This window comes from Sturnira hondurensis, unplaced genomic scaffold (genome assembly GCF_014824575.4).
Source record: "Sturnira hondurensis isolate 20B ecotype Veracruz unplaced genomic scaffold, ASM1482457v3 Scaffold0017394, whole genome shotgun sequence".
Lineage (NCBI taxonomy): Eukaryota > Metazoa > Chordata > Mammalia > Chiroptera > Phyllostomidae > Sturnira > Sturnira hondurensis.
This window is the reverse complement of record NW_028090025.1, coordinates 3,460,960-3,484,314: the sequence shown is the minus strand read 5'-3', so window position 1 is coordinate 3,484,314 and position 23,355 is coordinate 3,460,960.

Genomic DNA, 23,355 nt, shown 5'->3' with positions numbered 1-23,355 from the left:
GCTGGCACCCCTCACGCTGGCCAGCGAGGCCTCTGGCACCAGGCCCCCACTAATGCTTGTTAACATTTATTGAAAGCACTCTGGGTTCTCTTCAGAACATAGTCGTGGACATTTCTTTGCTGCTCAGTGGGATCGACTCTAAATTACACAAAAAGCTGAGATGAAGAAGTCAATTACTATTTTTGGCCTGCTTGGAGGAAAATGGAGTCACCAGTGTGAAGGGTAGGCTTCCTGAGGAATATCATCAAAACCCAGCAGATTTGCCAGGAAGCCTTGAAATCCTCCTCCTGCATTTTAATATATAGTTTATGATATAATTTTTGTTTCTTTGGTCAGAAATTGCTTTATGTAAAACTGTAATTTTTCTTTTTTCTTTTCGGTCTAGTAGAACTAACAGGATTTATCTTTCAAATAAGCAGACTATTTCTACTGTTATATATTGCCCTCTGCTGGCTACTTCAGTTGTGTTTTATCAGCCTTTGAACTGAATGTTTAAGAATGAATTTGGATTAAACAAATAAATTTGACTTTGTTTTCCCTCTTTTGAGACAAACCTAAAAAAATAAAACAAAACAAACAAAAAACTAGGTTGTTACCACATTTAAAATAATAGACTGAAGAATGTTATTTCTTAACCTTTGTACGGCATCCCAAAAACAGAGTGGACATTTTAGAGTGAAAACAATTTGACTTGCCGGTATTATCTGTCTATGATAATGTACTTAAGTCTGTTTTTAAGAGACTAGAAATTCTTGTATTAATTCTACTTAAGACTAAATCATGTAACTTTCCAAAATATTAGACCCAATCAGCAACCCTTGATAGAAACCTTCTTAGTCCAAAATAAGAGACACTATCTTTGAAGCCCAAACAAGACTTACAAGGCACATGAGATACAGCTTCTAAATATTACCTTATGTAGAGTTGCTCACTAACAACACTCACCAGACCATTTCATGCTTTGTAACAACTTAAAACAAATGTTCATAAATTATAGAGTAGATTCATGCTTAATTGTCAAAGGAACTGTGATGGAGTGAAAGTTAGTTGTAAAGCCTGGGTAAAAATTAATTGTCTCAAAATCCTCAGCTATTTATTGCTTTGTCTACTGAACAACAGCTCTAACTTTAATAGCAATTAGGAGAAAGAATTTGATGTGTCAAATGCTTTACTGCAAAACCAAGTTTCAGTGGTGAATTCTAATTAAAGTCATTATTTAAAAAGAAACTAAATTTTAAAACTTTAAGAAGGGAAGCTACTATGGCATAGAAATGGACAGATTATTGTTTATTTAACTAAAGCCTTTTTAGAGTTAGTTATGTTTTATTGTTTATAATTATCTGGGGGTTTGAAGGAGTCTCATGTGGCTTTTCCTTGGGTTCTTGAAATTAAATAGCTGAGTTGCTCACATCTCCATTCTGTTCTGGTTGAATAAACTTCTTCAGTGTATTGGGGTGTCACATCACTTCCTGGATGAACGGTTGGTTGCTGAGAGCAGGTTTATTTAAAGCAAGAAACTCGTTTAAATAAGTCTTTGGTCATGCTGTCGAGGGGGGTTATTAATGCACCATGAGCAACGACTATACATGCAAGTGGACATTTATAAAAGAATCTCTAGTTTTCTGGTGATGTAGGTCTTAATGAAGCCTTTTTTTCTACATCTAAGACTTTATGTTGATTTTATTATACACAGTCTTAATCTGAGTCTGAAAAAAGGAGCTCCGGGGCAGACGTAAAATTAACTTCTCTTTCAGTGTCCTAACCTTTTGGATTTAATTTATTCACTTGTCAATCTTATGAATGCTTCATGAACTCCAGCCATTGATTTCCGTGGCCAGTGCTATTTTTCCTGTTTATTATAATATATTGTCCCATTGTTGCCGGCCGTTTGCACTCAGTTAAATTTCCCACACAGTGGACAGGAAATGGCTCCATGGCATTAGACTTCCTTGGATTGATTTTCACAGAGGCAGGGAGGGACCGACCCACTTCTGGGCTCTTTGTGCGGAGCCTACCCCAGGCCCCAGTAAACGTCCCTTGCGAACACTTCCTTCCAGGCACCTAACAGAGACAGCAGACAGAGCTGACCCTCCCAGGCTGTCCCACACAGCCCCTGGGAAAAGCTCCCCTTATCAGTGCTGAATCTGAATATTATGTCATTTCTTTTTACTTACCATGTTTATTGTCTTTGAGCCAGCTCTGTGGGAATGTTCTTTGCAAGGGCAACAATAGGGAACCACAGAACAAACCTGGTGAAATCACTCAGCCCTGGAGCAGCAAGCCTTCCAGTGGCTTCATAATTAGCAAACAAAATACTCAGCTACAATACAAATGATGTTTTTACACTCTCTGGCTGCTGAATTATTTATTAATAAAAAGTTTTATCACCAGTGAATTATCACCACCCTAAAGGTGGGTTATAAAAATTACTGAGAACTCATTTTGGATGAATCTTTAAACCTAGAGTTTTTTTTAACATTAATGTTTATGTTACTATTTTGAGTTTCACTGAAGACTCTCTTAAGCTCTTCTAAGGAAATGTCAGCAGTCAGCATATATCCCAATGAGTCAGGATTTAAGAGACACCTGCCCTTCATAGACTCAGTTCTTAGACTGAAATACTTTCAAACTCAACAAGTTGTCTTAGAAAACAAATACGGGTATTTTGTGTTCTAGAAAAAGTAAGTCACAATAATTATTGATTTGTTTACATGTGTACCATCAAACTAAAAATGTTTTTTTCTTTTTGTAAAAGGCATTTCAGGATGAGTTTATCATGAAATATAACACATAGTGTACTAGATATCTTATTAAAAATCTAGTGCTATCCTCAAAAATGATTATTAATTTACACTCGGAAATTGTGTTTCCCCAAGGAGCTCATTATCAATTAGGAAGCCTCCTGCAGGGAATAGTTGGCAGATGAAGACAGCTCCACAACCACAGCTATAGTCCCATGTAGGCATTTGTGTGTAAAAGACATTTTGGGGTTTGGTTCTTTTCTTTTTATTCAGCTTAGAAGATTTCAGAGGTCATGGAGACAGAGATGTAAATTTGTGGAGACTTTACCAAGGGGACTCAGAGTTGTCAAAACAAATGAATTGATAGGGATGAAACTTGATTTCTATTTCAGATTTGTAATTGTACAATGTGAATCATTTCCCCCTGGGAGAATCGATAGCCAATTTATAGATCTAGTGATTAAATTAGTGATTTTGGTCAGTTAATAAATAAATTTTGTTCTTTTGTATCCCCAATGGGCAGCATTCACAGTGTCTGAGTTTCATTAAGTCATTTCAAACGTTCAAGCTTCGTGGAATTAGCCAGATCTCAAATAGGAGCTCAGACCAGAGAAGTTACAGACATACACACTTCTATTTTATTGATTTGGAAACTGAAACTCACAGACATCACATATGTAATTAAACCCTATTTATATCTATGGAACATGTCATCTGGATGTGGGGCAAACTCTTCTCTCTACTATCCTAAATGTTTTTTCAATTATACCGTTCTCTTCTTGAGGTTGGGGGGGAAATTTTTTATAGTGAATATGAAGAATCAAAATGAGATAACCTCACTCAGGAAGATGAGGACAAGGAGATCAATGGATCAGGAAAAATGCCACTAGGAGGACCAATTTTAAGGGTGTGGAGAGAAAAGATGGGAACAATTGATATAGAATCATAAGAGAATAGTGTCATCAAAATTGTGCCAGTGAATCCTTATATAGTTTTGATTCAGGGGGACATTTTTTCATGGAATAATGTGTCTTTCACTGCAAGCTTCATCAGAAATTGATAAACTCGATAGAAGAGTATGGGATTATTAGGCTTGATCACTTATACTCTGCATAGACAATTTATAACAATTATACAGTAAGAAGAAGCTGCAAACTTCGGGTTGTTCTTCACTCTATCTATACATCTAGCCTCAAGAATTTTTTTGCATTCTTGTTTCTTCATGCTACCTTTGTTAAAGTATAGAGGAACCCCCCCCAGAGCCCCAGAAAACATGAAAAAATGGTTGCAATATCATCACATCATTGTGAATCATCTGTAAAATGAAAGAGGGAGGCTAGTAGTCTCATGAGGGAGAGCATTTATTAGGCCAACTCCACGGAGATTGACTGTGGATGAATTACTTTTCTTAGGTAGCTTTTTCTTCATTTGAATTGCAAATTAGCTCGAGGACAGCTACATCATCAGCAAAGGGCAGAGAAAACTATAAGTGTGTAGGCATTTACATAAAATGAATGAAATTGGTAAAAAAAAAAGTGAACAAATCTTCCCTGACTGAGGTCTTTCTTTGTAGTTTTACAATCTATCTTTTACTGCTTTAATAGAAAGAAGGAAAGAAAGAAAGAAAGAAAGAAAGAAAGAAAGAAAGAAAGAAAGAAAGAAAGAAAGAAAGAAAGAAAGAAAGAAAGAAAGAAAGACCCTAATACATGTGTACTTTGGAAAGAAGAAGGGGTCTCCCTTGATATTTGGCCAGTAAAACTTCTAAAATACTGAGTGACCAGAGGCATCAGGAAGATAAACGCTGACAAGTGTCTAAGAGCTCTGATGATAAAGACATCTACCCTGTGCCAGTCATTTCTGTGGAGACTTGGAGGCAGAGAGCAGATGGTGGTTGGTAGGAAAATGCATGGGAGGTGAGAATAGGGGGGAAGGGAATGAATATGTCATTTTATTGCCTTCAAGCAGCTTGCCTGAGAAAAGAAAAAAAGCTAAAAGGGTGAGAGCTAGAAAACAATATGGAGTCAATGAGATTTTTATTTCATTTTGGGAAATAAATGAGTATGCTTAGAAGTAGAGAAAGAAAATAGTTTAGCCTTTCTCTTTTCATTCCTCTCAGTTTTTAATCAACACAATCACCTGCCCTCTGCACTATCCTATTTCCAGCTCAGATATCTCATCTGAGTTCTAAGTGGCACAACCACAAGATGTCCCCTCATGAAGCTATGGGTCCTTGGTCCTGGGTCCTCATTCACTATACAAAGGAGACAATTGGGCCTGATGAATTTCAGGGGATTCTTTTGGAGTCTTGTCCTCTTGACTTTTCCATTGCTGTTGCTCTCCAATGTCTCTCCCTCCTTTGATCCAATCTACATTTGTCACCAGAGCGATTTAAAGAAAATTCTCTTGCTTTAAAATTCTTTAATGGTTCTTCATCAACTACATTTGGATAAACTCCAAACTCCTTAGCTTGAAAAATGAGACAAGGCATATCATATAAGTCTCTTTATGAATCTGGTCATACCCTTTCTTTGTATATATTTAATTTCTGGTCATGACAACTTATAGCTCATTAAAACACCTTATATGGGCCCTGGAGAGTTTCAGCATAAGTCAACTTTCTCATTCACTACTTATAAGTTTTGTAAACAAAGTACTTTATACTTCCTTGAGTTTTCTTATCTGTAATGTGGGATAAATAGTGCTTACATTATTGGGTCATTAGGAAGATTAAATAAGGCAATATTTAAAGTCCTTAGAACAGGGTCTAGTTCAGAATAAATATTCAAGTTTTAGCTATAATTATTATTACATATCTTCATTTTTGTGGCTGTTTTCTGTTTTCCCACTTTTCTTCCAAAGTAACATTCCTGTCTTTCCAAGATTCAGTCTAAATGCTAGTTCTTCTATCAAGCTTCCCCAAATGTCTTCAAGCAGTTAGCCTGGTCCACTTTTATTTTCTATGTCCTACTTTTCTATCTTGCTTTCTACTTGTTTTTCTGTGAGCATATACAGAGATCTATGACAACAGTTTACATTTGTAGAATTATCCATTTTCATGTCTGTCTTCTCCAGCATATTACAAAGCCTTCATAGGAGCAAAGGCCACCTTGTACTCACAATTGTACTTTATAAAATTATTATCCTCTCACTAAAATTAATAAAACACAAATAAAATCCTTCCATGGTTAATGTATCTGTGTTCCAGATTGCATTATATAGACGAAAGAGACATCAGACTAAACTATGGAGCCTTAGTTTGGGGGGCCTAAAATGTTGATAGCAGAATTTTTAGACCATTTGATGAAACAAAAGAAAACAACAACAAAAAAACCCACAGTGAATCCTAAAGAGCAATAGCTTAGTTGTAAAAAGAAAAACATAATTTGGAATCAGGGAGGTCCAAGTTTGAGTCTTTTTTAAACTTCTATGATGAGAAAATGGCTCATCTAGAAAATGTCACTGTGTTTGGTGTTGAACGTTTAATAATTAAGGTTATAATTGGGAGTTTCTAACTCTAAATGTGGAAATTGAGATGTGGGGTAGTCAGCCCCTCAAACTAACTTATAATAACTTATACAACAGTAGTTTATAAATTTGTCACCTTTTAACAAGCTGATTTGACTTACTTGTTTCTATCCAAATATTCAGACTTTGCTACCCCATGTCCTTCAACTCGACATACTAAGCTCTCACAGTCACTATTCAGTGTTTAATAGGGATATGAGAATAGGTAATAAGGCACAGCCAATATGGTGAACCTCAGGGAGAGTGTTAGGTACAATCAAGATATTTGCCTCTTAAGGGTGTTTTTCATACTAATTAGACTTTGTGAGGTGACAAAAATCAACATTGTGCTTTAAACCAATCGTATAAATCTAATTGCTCTTATTGGAGAATAATAAGATGCTAAGAGTAGACTAAATAAAAATTTCAAATAAATTAAAGCAGTGTCATAGACACACAGAGCAAACTGACAGATGTCAGAAGGAAAAGAGAAGGGGGAACTGGGGGAAAGAACATAAAGAGATTGGTCAAAGAATATATATGCTTGACTCACTGATATAGACGATGGAGTGGTGCTGGCCTGACGGGGCAGTGGGGACTGGGCAGAGGTGGACAATGGGGTTAATGGGGACAGCTACAATAGTGTGAATAATAAAAAAAATTAAATAATATTTTAAATTTCAATATTTATGATTTGTTTGCTGTTAGGGTATGATGCCAAAGAAATATCTCAGGCTGTGATAAGATCCCTTTGCAGGAGTACTTCTCTCATTCCTTGCTAAGTTTTCTTTCAGTTTTATCAGGATCCAGAGCCTTTCTGTCGCTTTTCTGACCAGGAGATATGGCTAACCTCTTCAATGGTTGCCAGAGCCCTGGCCATACAGCTCATGGGGACTGACCAAGTAGATTTGTAGACATCTCTTCTTTCTGGCCCTCTGGCCCCATGAAAATTATGCAACATTTTAAATCAGTGGGTCCTTGTGTATTTTCTTTGGTTTTATCACTAGTGGTGCTGTTCATAATTAATAATAATAATTATTATTGCTATCATAATTATTTTATCTCAGAAATGTGTTTTAAAAGTGACAGATAGTTAAACTTGAACTTTCCAACCTAATTATTTCTGTGGTTACTGGGATATCTGTCACACTGTTACCGGCAATGTATTAGTAATATTTCTTCTCTTAATTATTATATATTCTCCCTCAAATATAATTCTTTCAAATACAACTAATAACTGAAAACTTGGATTTTGTCACAAATTATACTCTAACAGAAAGGATGTGTCAGTAGTGCATGAATCTGGGACCCAGCTCTACCTAAGGGTCCAGGAAAAAAAGCACAGTATCACGAAGCACTTACAGCATAAACTTGAGAAAGCTGTCATTAGCATTGAATTCATCAGACAACGGCCGCTCTGTACTGCCGTGTCACCTGATCTGAGTGATTCCTATGGAAACCACTGCTCATGGAACATTCTGTGTGGGACAATTTGTGAAGAAAAATGAGTTTCCTTTGCTTTCTCTCTTTCTCTTCTTTTTACCTTAATTAAATGTAGTTTGTATTAAAAATTGTAGCAATCATAAATGTAATTTCTTATTTATTATTGTTTATGCACATGTAAATAAGGTAAAATATATGAGTTTTATAAGTGCATATTTTGCCTGGTAAGATTATATATCCATCTACATTTTCCTCCCTCTATTTCTATTTTGTGATCCTTGTATGCCCAGGCCATAGTCAAAGTAATAAGAAAAAATGCACCCTGGCTGGTGTGGCTCAGTGGGTTGAGCACTGGACTGTGAGGCAAAGGGTCATTAGTTTCATTCCTAGTCAGGGCACATGCCTGGGTTCTGGGCCAGGTAACCAGTAGGGGGTGCCTGAGAGGCAAGCACACATTGATGTTTCTCTTCCTCTCTTTCTCCCTTCCTTCCCCTCTCTCTAAAAATAAATTTAAAAAATATTTTTAAAAAATAGAAAAAGGAAAAATGTGAAGCTTACTGTGTCAGGTTCTGAAATACTACCAAAAGAATATTTTGGCCCTTTTCCTTACTTAGAATTTTACTTTTTAATTTTTCTTACAGTGATTTTACTGTGGAGATCATACTTTATTTTGACACATACTTTATTCTAAACTTTATTCTAAAATTTACTTTCTTATTTTCCTTACAAGTGACTTTACTGTGGAGATCATGCCTTATTCTGACAAGTAAAGTAATAACTTGCTTTATTTTCACATATTTCAGACCCAGAAAGGAATCTCACCACTGCATTTCTCCCCATCTGTTCTACTTTCCCCCCTTCCTTCCCCTGCATCATTGGCAAGAAGGGAAAGATTTTCTCCAAATATTCTTTACATTAAAATATAGATTATTAAATCACTACATGGTTAACATTATTTTTCTGATGTTTGTAGCAATTTTCTACAAACACCACAGATTTTCTAACACTCCACAGATTTCCTAAAGGATTTAGGGAAAATCCCCATGGGATTAAATAAAATGGTTTAGAGTACTAGACATGTGTTCTTAGAACACACAGAATCAATATCCAAGGAGAAGGTCTGGCCATCTCAATCTTCCAGTCCATTGTCCATGAGGGGGCAGTTTGCATGTCTACCCTTCTCTTGTCACCTGTAGAGTTTTATAACAGCTTTGCCCTACTCTCAGTTTATTCGACTAGAGTTTTAAACTTCCATAGTTCTGGGATATGTCACCTTCAAAATATCTTCCCTGCTTCTCTCAGGAAGCCATGAAAATATAACTGTGACAACTTTTCCATGGGTAATTCATACTAGGAGCCTTTGCCATCCAACCCCTTTGCATGTAACTGCCTGCATATCTGTCATAGAGCATTGTAAAATATACTCATATAATTACGTATTCACAGATTCTGTTCAGGGTTAAATTGTAGTTCTTTGGAAGAATGGATTGGATCAGTTTTCCCTTGTACTTACTTTTAATGTTTTTGCATCATTTCAGAATCTGATGAACACTCTTGTAGCAAATGTATGTGAATAGAGGATTTTACCTTTCATATTAGGTCTTCAGAGATCTTGAAGTCATCCATGGGTATAGGGACTTTCTGTTTTAGAGATGTCATTTATGTAAACACTTTGTTTGCTACTAACAAAAAATTAAAAAAATCTTTTTTTCTTTCTTCTGGATTCATTCAGAATTCTTCACAGTGAACTTTACTTTTATGTCCAAAGAAATTAATTATGTTCTTATATTTCACTTTATCTGTGATAAGGATGTGGATATTTACCTGAAATGAACAATAAATAGTTTTTTATTCTTTTATGGGAACATTAGCAGAGTAAAATAATGGAAATAAATAAGTGTAGCCAGAAAAAAAGAACAAGAAAAGATAGCACCAGGGTGATATAATTTACTGTTAGGTAGGAAGTTCCAAACCTCATACAGTAAATACAATACTGTATCTTGTAAAGGAATAACTTAATAGCATTATAAAAATGTGAAATAATACCTTGGGAGGGGGTGAAAAGATTTGAGGAAATGAATGACATAAGGTAAAGTGTTTTCTCTTATAGTACTTCAATGGTCACAGCTGCTCAGAACTTTTGACATATAGTCATATAGTTACCTCTTCAAAATTGGCCATTTTATTAGGAAAGGAATCATGGAGGGATATTGTATTAGAAGACTGAGAGGAATAAGCTGTGAGAAAGCATGCACTATGTGGCTACAACTGTAATTGCAACCATGAAAACATCGAGGAAGAAAAAATGGGATAGAAAAGGTCAATGAGGTAGTAGGGACTCATTTCTAGCAAAATGAGGAAGATCAGTCAATTTTACACTTATGATGGGGCTAATTTGTCTCAGGAGATTGTACTTTGTTACAGTTTTAATCCAAAAAAATACTATCTGGCTTCAGTCTAGAAGCTTTATTTTACCCAGAAGAGTTAGTATTCTCATTAAGAAAAATAAGTTTCCTCTACACAGTTCATAAAAGCCTCTCTTGTTTGCTGTGAAGCTGAAGAGTGAGAGTGGAACTATCTTATCAACCCATTTCATTCTGCACAGCCAGGAAGAGTTGGAAGGGGAAGTCCTATCAAGATGTTGTTCTTCAATTCCATCACAAGATTGTTAATTTTCCATTATGCACAGCCCTGCACTTAACTATTTAACCAACCAAGGCTAAAGCGATTAGGCTCATCTTTTTTGATATCCTAGAAGAGATGGTTGGATGAATGTCAGCTGCCCTGTGGTGATGGAAATGTAGTTCCAGCTGACTGGAGATGTTTTTACAGTTGTCCCCCCTTAATTTGAACCTCTCCAAACAAATAAAGATTGGTTTTGCTGCTTTTATTTTTAATTTATCCTCTGACTAGGAATCATGGTAGTTGGTTCAGTTTAATGTACTCTACTGATTAGTCTATTTCTTTAAATCAATTTAAGTACTTTAAAACATCATTATAATGCAATACCTATTTGTAAAGATTTCCTTTTTTTATTGCTTTCTAAGTCTTTACATTTGCTTTTAAATTTCTTCACTAACTGGCTAGTTTCCTTAAAGGATACTCTCCTTTTGAATATACTTTCTCTTTTTTTCCCTGTACGTGATGGAGGGAGTAAAGAATACTTGAGATATTACAAAGGTATAGCTATATAAAATTAGAAAATTGGAACTGAGCTATAAATATAGAAAAAATTGTGATACGTGGACATATGCCAAAAAGAGACTATCAGAGGAAGTCGGGCAGTTGCAATGCTCTTACATTTTCTCCTTTGCTATTGGTTTAAGAGAACTTCCCCTTTCATGAAGGGAAATTATTATCAATAGCTATTTATTAGCTGAGAGGTGATTTCTTTCCTACCTAAAGTCAAAGACTAAACCAACTATTTACTAAAAAACATGAGTAAGTGGAGGGCAGGCAGAGAGAGAGAGAGAGAGAATTGAATTAATTTGGTCATTAGCAACAAAGATCTATTGAAGTTTGGGAAAATTATTTCTTCCTCATTTTATGTCGCTTTTTGCCAGTAAGACTGGGTGTTACTTTTGATGCAAGGAAGAGGAACTTTTTTTCTACAGCTGAACAATTCAGAAGTAAAAGAAGATGAAGATGATGTAGCTGTTAATCCCAGACTATCCAGGACAGAAGCCACAGAATAAATGCAAAGAAAACTATGACCAGCCTTGACCGGAAAAATCAAAACACAGGAAAAAAAATATCCTGGGGTTCCTGCAAACATAGCTCTGTATTTATGTGTTTTTCACTATAATAGTACTGGGGCAAATCAGAAGGCAAATTATCATTTATGGTCATACATTTCTTCAATTTCTTTACTTGAGAATCATTCCGTATTGGTTCCACAAATATGAGGTCAGAATTTATGAGTTTTCATGAGTTTATTTGATTTTTGTGAATTTAGCAAATATATTCTGAATATTGATAATTTACATATAATTTCACTTAAAGGAAGCACACCAAAATGTAAGACATCTAAGAGAGGATAATCAAGACAGTTTATAATCCATTATTTGTTAATTAAAATTTCAGGATTTTGATAGCAATTTCTTGACATTTTCCCCAATAATTATTCATATTCACATTTTTATCACTGCTTTCCAAAACAATCAGGGAGGAAAACTAAGAACAATTCAGCTATCAACTCACTTTTTATATATTTTTAAAAGGTCTCTATTTTTATTTTAATCTTTCAGAAACTTTTTCTCATCATCAAGGAATCTTGAAAATGATTACATTGAATAAGAAAGATCATTTTTCCTAAGTTTCAAGTAGAAATTGGCAGAATGCCCTTTTTCATCAGTTAGGAAATATGTTATTTAAGTAATTGAGTCCATCTTGTTCTTCATCTGTCTTAGAGTTATCTGTATTCTTACAGGCTCTTTTTCCTCAGGCCATTGTGAAAACTTCTTTATACAGTTTTATTTTCACTTTCATCTTTCCTGCTGATTGGCTATCCCATACTCTTGAATCAAGGAAAAGTGAAACCTTCTCCTGAGTTAAAAATAAATAAATAAAGCAAGTTAAGAACACTGGACTATTGATCTTCTCGAAGGTCAAATATTGTCCTAATCATGTTGATAGGCTATGGGAAGTGCCCTCATTGAACTTTTTGTCTTAAATAACTTCCTATTTCCAAAAGACTTTTTTACCTCCCACATATGCTACTTTAAGACACCCCATCAAACAGAATAGGTCAATCTAAGTATAGGAAACTTTCCCAAATAAATGATTACTTCCCCAATTTTCTTTTGAAAAAATTCCAAATTGTTCCCTTGGTTCTGTGAAATGTAGGCATTTGGTTCACCTTTCAGTCAGCTCCTTGATTCCAGGAAGTCCCTAGAGTACAGAAGTTTTCAAACGAAGGGCTGAACTTTCCTCCTCTTTGTAAGAACTTGAGTTCTTATGGGTCAGTCAACCTGATGTGAAGTAAAGGGAATGGTTTAAGGTAAATTTTAGAGGGAGATCCCTCAAGGCCTTGAAAGCAACGTAGGAAAGCTTTAGATACACAGACTTCTGACAGGAGGTATTAGTTGAAGTAGAAAGTGAGAGGGGATGAAGTGGAAAATTAAGTGTAAAAATAAAGGGATGTATGATCAAATTTTTATATCCAGGGAAGCTCTAAATAAAGCTTGAAGAATGTTTTAAAGCCACATGGGCCATGCTAGTACATGACTGGGCACTAGAGCAAGGCCTGGCTGGTTATCACATAGCTGAATCCTTCCCATAGAAATTTTCATGAACTGTTAAGGTAACAAAAATATTTTATTTTTCATAGACATAAGAAAGCATCAGGAAGAAAGAAGGAGCTCCTACCCTTCACAACAGCATGGATGGAACTGGAGAACATTATGAAAAGTGAAATAAAGCCAGGTGGTGAAAGACAAATATCATATGATCTTACCTATAAGTGGAACATAATCAACAAAACAAACAAGCAAGCAAAATATAACTAGTGACATTGAAATAAATAACTGACAGTAATCAGAGTGCAAGACGAAGGAGGATAATGGAGGACAAAGGGAGAAAGTTTGTCAAGGAACATGTATAAATAATCCATGGACAAAGCCAAAGCGGGGTAGGATCGAGGGTGGGGAAGTGATGGTGGGGAAATGGAGACAACTGTAGTGGAATAACAACAACAACAAAAAAACATTGAAATCTTGAAAAAAAGAAAGTATGTGTGCTCTAAAAAACCACAACAAAATATTTCTCTACTTGGTATGGAAAGTTAATCTACCAATAGTATATTTGTTTTTATTTTATTATTTTATTTTTTTTAAATATATTTTATTGATTATACCATTACAGTTGTTCTATTCCCCCCCTTCAATCCCTTCCACCCGCACCCTCCCTCCCCCACCATTCTGCCCCCCTTAGTTTATAACCACGTGTCTCAAGTTCTTTGGATTCTATATTTCCCCCACTATTCTCGCCCTCCCCCCTATCTATTTTCTACCTACCATCTATGCTATTTTCTGTGCCTTCTCCCCTCTTCTCCCCCTCCCACCCCCCTGTTTCTAACCCTCCATGTGTTCCTCATTTCTCTGGTTCCACTCCTGATCTAGCTGTCCTCTTGGTTTGCTTTTGTTTTAGGTGTTGTTAATAGCTGTGTGTTTGCTGTCCTTTCACTGTCTGCCTGCACGCCTGGGTCGGGGGCCCTGTCCTGCCCGACCCTGCTCGCTGCTGGCTCCGCCCCTCTTACCGTCCCCGTTGAATGGTTAGATGTAGTCGGACTTCCGTATAATTCAATTTTCTGTCCTTTGGTTGTGTCTTTGTTTCTCCAAACCTTTGTTGTATTCAAACTTGGTTGTGGGAGAAGGCACAGTGTTTCCACCTATGCCTCCACCTTGGCGGAAGTCCTCCCAATAGTATATTTGTATAGCATAAAGAGATTCAGGTAGGGAGAAAGTTGTCTTTTGTCTCAATCTTCAAGCTAATTTAAAATGTAAAATAATATTAAGCTTTACTGATTTATTTTAGCATATTGACCATGCTTCACGTGTGTCCACAGGACCTCCAGGTCTAGCCTGCACTTGGCAACAGGACACAACTCCTACATACAGACACACTTCACCCTTTTCTCTAGCTTTCATTTTCAACTTTCCTTTCAATGATAACTAATTTTTTTTTATGTATCAACTTGTCTGTCCACTGTGCCCAGCTATGTGGAAGAAGATTAGCATTTATTCTGGACATTTCTGTGAGGATGTTTTTGGAAGAGATTAGCATTTAAACCAATGGACTTTGAGGAAAGGGGATTATTCTATGTAACATGGGTGGGCCTGCTCCAATCAGTTGAAGGATCGAAAAGACCGACCACCCTCAAGCCAGAGGCAAATCATTCAGCCTGGTGGCCTTTGGTTTGGATTATAAAATAAGGTCTTCCTTGGGTCTCCAGACTGCTATTCTATCTTACAGGTTTTGAATATGCCAGTTTTCATAATCACATGAGCTAGTTCATAAAATAAGTTGCTTTCTATTTTTATATGTATCCTACTAATTCTATTTTTTTCCTGAAGAAAGCTAACACACTCTTCTTTCTCCTTCCTTCTTTCTCCCAATTCATGCTGTACCCATAAAATACTTTTAACTGATCACAGTTTATGGTGAAATGAGAATCTGTCAGGTCAACATTACCTAGCCCCATAAGGAAGAATGAAAAACTAGTACCAAATACAAAAATGGGAGGTGTCCCTGATTGACACTAAAATCAATTAAATTTTGTTCAGATAGTTATGACACTCATATACCAATTGGGATATTTAGGTAGAATAGAGTATGTGGTCCATTTTGTTTTATCTTATTTCAATAAAAGGTCACTCTCTGAAAAAGTATGTCACCGAGAAGATAATAGAATTAAAATAAATCCAAGTTCTTTCAGGGCTGTGTGACCTGGAAAAGTGTAATAATGTCTCTCTGGACCTCTCATATGTTAGAGATGGTGTCACCTTCTGACTGATCCTGTCTCTTATAGCATCCCACCTAGAGTGACCCTCATAATACCTTCTTATTTAAAAATTCTTCATGAACTCTGTTTTGGCAGATGGATAAATTCTAGGGCATGTAGCCAAACCTACAAGGCTTTTCATCACCTATATAAGAGGCTAGTTTCTGTCTACTTCTTCCTCCTCAATCCCATCCTGTTTCAGCCACAGGTCACTAAAATTCTCTGAGAGGTCATGTTAGTCCACAGCTCTGCCTGTGAATTATCCCCTCCATCTGCCTGAATGCTCTTTTCACTCCTACTTACCTAAAAAAAATCTTAACACAGGCAGTGTGACTGTAGACTTAGCCTAAAAAGTGTATTCAATTTTTTTTAATTCCATATTTTTATAAAAATGTTTCTATTAGGGAGGCATTTATTTACACTCATGTCTATCTCGTTCCTCGATTCTGAATCCTCTCAAGGAAGTGACCATTCCCCACAGATCGTTGTACACAGTGATGCCTGACAATAAATCAGCGCTCTTGAAAGGTAAAAAGGAACACACACAGTTTTGGTAAGATTAGCTTGATGATAGTATGAAGAAGTAGCCCACTGGAGAGTGAGGATTAGTGAAGGACAGAGGGGGTCAACTATATGGTGACAAAGGATAATAAAACATAATGATGTAGAATAAAACATAAATGGCTAAGGTAGAAAACTGCCTTTTTAATTAGTATAGCAGTAAATACTTTCTGTATCCTGAGGTGGGAGCAGGAATTTGTTTGAGATACTCACCTTTTATCCTGTGAGGAGACACTTAATGAGCTTTGGAATCTGGTAGATATGAAACATGGATCTGGGTACTGGGGGAACGTCCTTTACACCAATACTCTAAGTGTTCTCTTTTTTAAAGTATATGTTGCCTGGTACTTTTTACCTCCTATATTTAGAAGAATGTTATTTTTCTTACAAATGAAGTTGGGCTCAACTGTCTGAAAAATTGTTATTTTCCCGAGGTGTGTGTGCGTGCACTCACACAGGTGTATATATACATTTTGTCTAGGAGGTAATTATAGCAGATAGTTAAAATACTGAGAGTATTTTAGCAGATAATTTAGTGCTGAAAAACAGTACTAAAGATTGAGGAGGCCACTTTTTACCTCTGGCTACAGAGAAGACAAAGTATAATACTAAAGTCTTCCCTGTCATGCTGCAGACAACCTTACATGACCTCTCTGGTGTTCCACTCATCCTCCAGGAAAGCCCTACCTCAGAGCCTTTGCACGTGCTGTACTTTCTTCCTGAAACATTCGTCTCTTAATTGGCTGTGTGTAAACTCCCTTACATTTATTTCAGAGGCCTCTGCTCATTTATATGTTCTTATGTTCTAAGCGAGTCCTTTCCTGAAGGACTCCATTTAAAACTGTAAATTTTCCTGTAATACCTATTATCTTTCCTTGCTTTATTTTAGTTACTTACTCAATATTTTACTTATATATTGTTAATATACTATACTCCAAAAATTATAAATTCTATAAGGACATAAAATTTTAATCTTTTAAAATTTATTTCTATGTCTTAATGTCTAGATTTTTGCCTACCATTGCTATTTATTGAGTAAATAATTCTGGGTCATAATAATGTTTCCACATGCCTATTCTTAAGAGTCATACATCGGTAGGAGAAACTTCATACTAGACTGATAGAAGAAATAAAAATTTCTCTCCATTATGTGTGTTATAAAAGAGATTTATAGGCATGTTCTATACATTCTTGACAAAGAACAGAATATCATAAGGTAATTGGAATTATGTAGATTGGAATGTTCCACCCTAGACCAGGCCTGGAGAACTTCTCCTGGGAATATGGATGTTTTGGGAGGCTAAAGCTGGCTGGGCTGGGTATGCCAATGTTTAGATTCCCTGCATCCCTAAGACTCAGGGGTAGGCATACCTTGTTCTAATGATTGTATAGAAACACTTGGGGAAGTCTGGATTCATTCTGAAATGCCAATAAACTGCCAAAAAAAAAAGATCAACCAAGGCTCCCAAGCAAGCAAAACAATCCACAAAAATGTTATTTCATACTGTGTAGACTGTATTTCAAAGTAAAAAACACAGTTTGATTTGCTTTTTATAAAGACATGTATTTTTATGAAATAGACAATACCAGAAATATAGTATATATTCTGTAATGTGGAGGAAGAAAGTACATGGACAGAGAGAAAAAATAAATGGGAAGAAGGGGCAAAATCAAGCAAAATAACCTGTAGGGGAGCCCATATGCCAACCCCTTACTATTGCTGACTTCTGTTTTTCTGAACTGCTACCTCTAGCTTCCTGTGGGAAATAGCATATTTATAGCCCACTAGCAACCTAAATTCCAGGTCTTTGTGGTAACATTTAATCACATTATAAAACAATTTTGTGTTTTTAAATAAGTCACCAGAGATCTAGCATGTCCAAAGCAGGACTCACCATCTTCTCCATTTAAAAGTGCCATGTGTCTCATTTCTTAATGTCACCTCCTCTGAGGCATAAAATCTCAGGGTGATGTTTTATCTCCTGTCTACATTAATTTAATTGTAAGATCTTGTTGAGTTTGCTGTTTAACTGTATTTTTTAACTTTAATTTTATATTCTCTTTGCTACTACGAGTTGATAATTTTTCTAGGTGGACTGCAGCCAATCTCTTTCCTTCTAGTCTCTATTTCTTTCTATCTTGGGTTTTGCTATCAGAGTTATATTTTTCTGCCCAAAGCTCTCAATCTTTCATGCACTGTGACTTTCACATACACAACACATTCACATGGACATAGACAAATATTCACTCTCCTTCCACACACTTGTGTGCAGAAATAAAGCAAACACAGCATTGCCGCTTTTTTGGATTTGATAATCATTAAAATATTTCAAAACTGTGAAAGTAATGAAATCAGCCATTTTTGAAGATTTAAAAATATTATTTACTGGAAAAATAAATAAATTAGCAATTTTGATTTTAAACACATTTTATTTTTATATGAAATAATTCAAACATGGCAAAAATCAATGAAAATAACATAACTGAAATCCCTGTAGAGACCACCCAGATTTAACAGCTGTTAACATTTTGCTACACTGCCTTCAGAGTTCCCTTCTTTGTGTTAAAGGAAAAAAATACAACTAAAACTGGGCATCCATCCATACCCCTTCTATGCCTCTCTAGAAGCTGATGCTTTGTGTATCATTGTGCATATGTTTGTGTCTTATGTGTGTTTATGCTGATAAGAAACTTATTTTATTGAAGTTTAAATAGTTATTTGAATTGTATCACACTACATTTACCTTTTGCACAGGACTTTTTGTTGTCAACATATGTGTAATACATGTTGATATAGTTCATTGGTAAATCTTCTTATGGGATTCCAATATCTGAATAAACTCATGTATTTATATATTCCCCTACAGAAGAATAGTGTTTTTTTTCCAGTTTAATCATTATGTCACTGTTACAAACACTGCTGTAACAAAAAGCCTTGTGACTATCCTTGTGCACATATGGCAGACTTTCTAGTGTAAAGAACAGCAATATTGCTAGGCAGAAGTGGGACCCCTAATTTCAGTAACACACATCTTTAGCTTTCCTAGGAATTACTGAGTTGCTTACCCAGTAGCGTTATATGAAAGCTCTCTCTCTCCTCAGTTCACACACAGACTAAGATTTCTAAACTTTAAATTGAAATAGAATTTCATAATTGGTTTAATTTGCAATTCCTGATTCCTAATGATTTTGCAGGAATATATTCATATCTTTATTGGCTATTCTCATTTTTGTCTATAAATAGCAAAATATTCATAACTTTTTCTTACTCTATTAAATTGTGATTTTTTCAGTGTGCATCCTAATCTCTCATAGGTATTTGGGATATAGATTGCAAGTATTTTATTCCAGTATGTAGTTTGTTTTCATTTTGTTTATGTTGTTTGTTAACAGTAGTTTGTTTGAATTTTTAATATTAATTAAGCCAAATTCACCAATCTTTAGTTTTTCATTGTTATTTGTGTGTATGAGTTTTACTTAAGAAAAACTCCTCAACAGTAACATATACCTTGTTTTTTTCTAAATTATAAAGTTTATTTTGTATTAAAAATCTGAATCCAAATGAAAATGTGTGTGTATGTGCACACCTGATTGAGATAAGGATCTAATTTCATTTTTCATATTTGTATGATCTATGTTCTTATCATATATTTTAGGTAGCCCATCATATTTCTACTGATTTGTCATGCCATACCTATCATCTTTTGTTTCCCTGTGTGTACCTCTGTTGTGATTAAATATGTATTTTAACAAAAATGTATGTAAAAATAATTCTCAAATACACAATTGTTTTATGTGCTTTTCTCGGTTAATATCATATTTTACAATAAAATATTTAAAACACAATCTTGAGCTTAACATGTATTATATAAACAATAATTATAAAAATTTGAGTTTATTTTAAAGAGATATATACTTGAATTTACCTAATTTTAACATATTATTTGTAATACAATATTGCCAGTTTCACATAAATGACTTTACCTTTGATTTTGTTAGAATGATTGATATACAAGTATTTATAGAATTAATTTAACCCAAGTAGGGTGCACAAGTGAATGCCATTTAATGGACATTTTAAACCCCTATTTGTCTTCCTAAATCTATAGTTTAAAATTGAAATATAATATTACATAAGGTAATATTAACAGGCTCTAGGAAATAGGACATGGACACCCTTGAGGAAATGGTCACATTTTTCAGCCTAACATAGTAACTTTATAATGACAATGATTGGTGGACACTGATGATTCATCAGAAGTTTTTTCCTCTCTCTCACTCTTATTTGAGTTCATATAAAGTTTGAGAAACTTTACTATTATGGGAATAATATTGATTACGCTTTAATTTATATGGCAACAAAATCATTTTCAAAATTTGGTACTTCTGACATCCTGCCATAAAAATGGTGGCATACATCAGAGCATTAGCTTTATCTTGGATATGAGCCACTGTTTTAAAAGAAAGAACTAATCACATTATTCTTTCTTAGTTGCTTCTTAATGACTTTTACAACTTATCTCTTAGCTACCTTTCTAGTTTGAATTTTTTTATTGCAATTCTGTATTTTCTTTTCTTCCCCCCCACCTCCCCACCCATGCAGACACTCAGGAGCAACATGGTAAAAATAGTGGGGAATAATTGTCTGCAATCTAGTTCAAACCAAAGCTCACCAAAGCTCACCAAAGCCAGTCACTACGGGTGGCATGGGGCAGAGGAGGTGACCAGAATAAGTGAAGGTTTTAAATGTGGGACAGTGGGGGTGAAAGCAGTTCATCAACATGGTTGTAATTGGCACCCTCTCATGTGTCAGGCAAGGTTGAAGCACACCAGTTATTAAGGGTGCTTGCTGTATGACTGATAGCTAACCAGTTAATGGTTCCAGAGAAAGAGTTGAATTCATTTATGGACACCTCATGAAGATCTCAGGGATGGGTCTATGGGTAGGACAGAAGCTGACTTACAAGGGGGACCCAAAACATCATAATTATATTCTGGAGGGTGGGCCCCTCATAGTACAGGTTTTACCCCTTAGGTGAGTGTTCTAGGAACCCATCTGTGTCAGTGTATCAGCTGTTACTATTGTGAGAGGCTGCATTTGGCTTCAGTGAATTTTTTGAAGAATCTTTCAGCATGTCTGCACATTTCGTGATAGGTGATTTACTAGCAAGCCTGCCCACACTGTGCTGAGTGTTCAGCAGTATTTGACCAAAACTGCATGACCTCTGTGCCGCACCCTCCCTATTCACCTGATCTTACCCCAAGTGACTTTTTTTGTTTTCTGGGATGAAAAAAGTCCTCAAAGGGAAACGTTTTGCAGATGTGGAAGAGCTGAAACAAAAAATTGGCAGAAGCACAAAAAGACATAAAAATTGATAAGTTCAAAAACTGTTTTGAATAGTGGAAAAAACATCTCAGTAAGGTGTATTGTGTCAAATGGAGAGTACTTTGAAGGTCATTGAAGTTTGAAGATGTAAGAATAAATCCACAATTTTTTAAATGAATTTCAGGGTTTTTGGGTCCCCCTTCATATATTTAGTTTGGATTTATTGATAGATTCATTTCTTCTATCTTCATAATTCATAAATCTTAATAAAATAAAGAATTATATTTATTGTTCTTTTATATTTAAAATCATGAAGATAAAAATTTATTGTATATAGTAGAAGCTCTTTAAATGTACTGATTGTGAATATCTTTGTTTGAATCAGAGGTCATTTCACACTTTGAATGATTTCACCAGAAATTTGAAATTTTCCTAGAAAGAGAAGCTTCCAACAAAAAAGATTCAATCTGAAAACTGACTAATAGGATACAGAGACCAAGCTGAGATTTTTTTTTAGACAGGAAATTATGAGTTTTTTTGGGTTAAGTTCAAAGACAGCTATTGTGAACTTGAAAGATGATTCTAGGTCAGTTGGGTGGGTGTCATACTGCACATGAAGCTGTATCTTTAAAATCCTCCTGTCATATGAAGTCTTATTTTATTATCAGTGATGAATTGAAAAAATATAGTCTAATACTAGAAGTAAATTTTAGTGAGAAAATAACACTGCTTAAGAATTATATGGGCAAAAGTTTAAAATTAGAATAAATCTGAAGCACTTTGAGAGGGATGACTTCAGGTTTTCCTTGTGTTTGATTTTGGAGGCTCTTTCTGAATTGATGGTTTCTGATGTGAAATATTCATGGTTCATTTCTACTCTTTACTGACAGTTAAGGGTAAATGTAATCAATAACCCACTGTAGATTCAGTTTGATTTTCAATAAAGCAATGTGATGACTATAATTCCATTTGTAGTTGCTATTTTATCATATATCACATGGTTCAATACCAGACATAAAGTTATTTTATCACTGAGTTGAACTCTTCCTCCTGAATTTCAATCTAAGAGTCATTGAATACAAAAGACCACTTACTTTGTCTTCTTCTTTGGGTTTATGGTAACTGTTCACATGTGGTTATGGTAGGAAGCCAAGTGGAAAACAGTAAAGGCATGGAGCTATGCCTTACTTGTAGAACAGGTGTGTACACTGCATTGCTAGAGTTGCAATAACAAAGGACCACACACTGGGTGGATTAAAACAACAGGAATTCATTTTTCTTACACCTCTGGAAGCTTCTTCCAAATAAAGATGTTGGCAGGGTTAGTTCCTTCCAGGGGCTTTGAGTAGAATCCTTCCTTGCCTCTTCTCAGCTTCTGTTGATGGCCTTCCATTCTCAGCATTTTTTGGCTTATAGCTGCATCACCCAATCTGTTTTATTCTTACATGATGGTCTCCCTGGACCTATGTGTCCTGACATGGCCAGTTTTTCTCTGTGTTCCTCTCTTCTTATTATAAGGACACAAGTCACATTGGATTAGGGACCCACTATAACAGGACCTCCTCTTAAGCCAGCTATACCTGTAAAGGCCTTAATTCCAAACCAGGCCATTTTCTGAGGTATCAGGGAATGGGACTTCAACACGTCTTTTCAGGGGACACAGTTCAATCCTAACATGTTCTGATGGAGACTTCCTTTCCAGAAACAACTCTGTTGCTATTCAGAGCTGCCCTTTTCACAAGTTATTTTGATATGCGCAACTACTGGAAAGAAAAGGAGTTTGATTCATGGGTTACAGGAAACAAAATCACAAAACCTTAGAGCTAAAAGGTACTTCAGAATAACTTTGGTGACTTCCTTTTCTTTCATTCAAAATGATGAAACTGATACACGTTTATGGTAAAAAGATAAATATAACTGAATAGAATGAAATTTCTTCCTTATATACTATTCTTGGTCTTTGGAGGAAATAAATTGTTAATTTTATATTAGTTCCTCCTGAAGTATTCTATTATATTTATTCAAGAATATATATGTACATATACAAATATGTATACATACATGTATGTATATATATTTGTGTGCATATATATGTACAAATGGATCTATATTAAATATACTCCTGTGAAAATTGTCTTTTTATTTTATAATAAAGCTATAGCCCAAAGGTGTAGCACACCATTTTTCAAATGAGCTCTGCACAACTCTGGATGACACACAGGTATTTCTGGGGCTATGAAAATTGAACATTTATTTTTGCAAAACAAAATGTATACTGC